The sequence below is a fragment of the Rhagoletis pomonella genome, unplaced genomic scaffold (assembly GCF_013731165.1).
Source record: "Rhagoletis pomonella isolate Grant_MI unplaced genomic scaffold, Rhpom_1.0 Rhpom_scaffold_00008, whole genome shotgun sequence".
In the NCBI taxonomy this organism is placed as follows: domain Eukaryota; kingdom Metazoa; phylum Arthropoda; class Insecta; order Diptera; family Tephritidae; genus Rhagoletis; species Rhagoletis pomonella.
In genome coordinates this window covers 9,914,893-9,917,839 of record NW_023458562.1, presented here as the reverse complement: position 1 = coordinate 9,917,839, position 2,947 = coordinate 9,914,893, and the positions used below count along the sequence as shown (strand labels likewise).

General features: G+C 33.0%; 1 long non-coding RNA gene across 1 annotated transcript; it reads right to left on the bottom strand.

The window, feature by feature from the left end:
• Positions 1 to 1,780: 1,780 nt before the first annotated feature.
• On the bottom strand, positions 1,781 to 2,345 carry LOC118745116. Its single transcript, XR_004993615.1, has 3 exons — positions 2,263 to 2,345; positions 2,009 to 2,199; positions 1,781 to 1,924 (listed from the first exon to the last, which is right to left on the bottom strand). It is a non-coding gene; the product is annotated as an uncharacterized LOC118745116 (long non-coding RNA).
• Between the last annotated feature and the right edge of the window lie 602 nt (positions 2,346 to 2,947).

The following is a 2,947-nucleotide window of genomic DNA, read 5'->3' as shown; positions in this document are numbered from 1 at the left end:
ATAAAAAGCATAAAAAAAAATCTAAAAGACAAAACACTAAATTTTGCCATTCTGATTCTTGCTGATAATTATCTGATAGAAAAACCTCCATTTCCTCTGAGAGCTGATTTTGTAAACGGCGTTACCTACTCTACGTTATATATATGCTTAGCGCTCTATGAGCGAACATGCCATACGGAGTTATACCGCGCGGTACCATACCGCTGCTGCTTCAGCAAACCTTTAAAATGAAAACAGCTCCCATAAATATTTTATTTTGGTGCTTTAAATAGAAAAGTTCTTTAAATGTAAAGTCTATCTTAAACTGAAGAATTTTCACATAACAAAGGGCCCGTTGTTCAATGTCTGGTTATCACCAGTATATCATTATCGACGATTTCGACGTCATGCATATAACATGTGATCGATAAACAGTTGTTGTATTAAACCGGAGTTTATACCTCCAATTTCTGTTAGTCAGTCATTGAACAACCGGCCCTAAGCCTTTTGACCACTTAGGTATGTTAATTATAGACAATTATTTTCCGTTTACCTTTACCATCCCATAGCACACGACTATGCATCATTATCCACATCGGCTTAACAGTTTTTTAGAAGAAACACATGGTACTAACTGAGGCCCCTATTATGAGTTGCATTCGATTTTCGATCTTCGCTGGCTATCGAAGATCGAAGATCCAAAATGAAATTCGTATTATGAGCTATGCAAGCGTGTCGAAATTTTCGTTGAGAATCGAATTTTCTGTCGAACAGAGTTTTGCTTTCGTTGGTGTAGCGAAATGTTAGAAAATTTAAAAATTGTATGATTTTGCATTTGTTTTCTTACTTTTTGGCGGCTAGACACTAATTTTAAACAATTTGTATTAATTTCAAGCAGTTCTAACGTCGTGAATAGTAAACACAAGCTCGAAAGTCTGGTTTTACATATGAAAGAAAACCCCTATACGCTGTTGGCACGATCTCTGAAAACAAAATCATGGAGCTGTTTATAGTTTTAATATATTTAAGATAGATTTGGATCACAAAATTTCTTAAATATATTGTATGTCAAAATCAGGGTACGAAAATAAGCTGTACAAAACAATTCCCATTTTCTCATCAATCATCATATCATTTGTGGTTTTGTACAGTTTTGTATATAGTCAGAAAGATTCACTGTCATTTTCCCCAACGAGAAACGTTTGCTTTTCGTTTGTGACAATTGTACCATAGGTTACGTTTTATATGTATGCAAACGTTTCAATTCCCAACGGGACTTGAAGCGCTCCATTCGTGCTATTGGAGCGCTCCATAATCAGCAGTAAGCGCTCCATTCCTAATTTCACACTTCATTGTATTTGAACATTGTGTGCCATTAGAAAGAAGCGCTCCCTTAATGCTCCTAAAATAGACCTTGGTGAGCGCTTTGAATAAGTACTCCGTTAGTGCTCTATTAAAGACTTTAAAAAGCGCTTTATTTTAGTTTTATATTAACCCAAATCAGAGTATTCATATTAACATAAATTAAATTTTAACATAACATTTAACTCAACTAAGTGAATATGTGAAGTGTATAAATATTATTTATCTTCTTGAGTGGATGCTGCTTCATGGGTTATCTTATTATTATAGCATCTCCTATACACCTTATTCTTCATCTTCCGAAAACCCTTCCGCATTGATGCTTCGAAATCTGAAAAATTGTAATCTTCACGTTTTAACCGCATCTGTGAAAAATACATTCATATGTACTATATTGTAAGTGGGACGAAATTAGTAGTGAAGGTTAACTTACCAAAAGCATATTTTGAGAAGATCTTATATTTTCGCAATGCAAATTTTTTCTGGTTGCCATCCCAGTTTAAAGTTAGTGCGAATTCTTCGGTCAACATTTCGTTTAATGACTTCGAAATATCCTTGGACCCGAGGGTTTGTCTTATATACACTATCAGCGAAAGATAAAAAATTGTAATAATGTAAGTAATTATATAAGAAACAATACGTCTAAATTATATTTAAAAAGACATACAATTTCATTTGTAGGCATAGATGCAATATTTTTCTCTACATCGTCCATTTCTTCCTTCAAGTTGAATAGAAAAAACTTTAAGTTTGAAGGCTTCGGAAAAACGTGGCTGGAAAGTCTTTGCAAATAGACCATATGCTTGGCAAGCACAGAAGATACGTTTTTTAATTCGTTCTGCAAATGATTGTTTTGTTCTTCCGGAATGTGAAATTGATATTAATAATTGAAAAGTAAAGAGTGTTAAGTGTTATATTTACCAAATTTTTCAAGTTTTGCGTTCAAGATGGTCAATGCATCATTGCCGTCAGATCCAAAACTCACATAGGAAGAAAACATTTTCGAACGTCTATTATAATGTAAATAAAATGATTATTTTATGCTTTTCTAAGGACTTAGAAATGAAAAGAAAAGTGAGATGATAACTATTTTTTTACATACGTACTTACCGTGACGCCCTTTGCTTTCGTTCGAAATTTATTCTGTCCTTTTGTCATACCACCCAATGTGTAAAATATTATAAATAACTAACTTAAGAAATACGTTGATGTAATACTGGAATCAGCAGATACCCTATTTCTAAAGTTATTGCCATGACTTTACATAGAATTTCTTTAACTGAAAATTTTTCTATGTTTCTGCATCTATTCGATACCACAGTAATGCCTAACGATTGCTTTGAATCCATGGGTTCCATGTAAAAACTATCCACATTAAAAAATTTATATCTGAGCACAAAATCCACTCCATTTTCTTTTTCAAAAGCTTCAATTTCAAATGGCAACATTGGCTTTATATAGCAAAAATTATTTGGTTTAAGCGAACTGAAGCTGAAGAAATTTATATCAAAATGTTTATTGCTCCTAACTTTTTTATTGTACTTCGACTTAATTGGCTTGTATTCCCAGGTACACCTTTCCTTTTCTCTATTGTAAATTTGCTCTA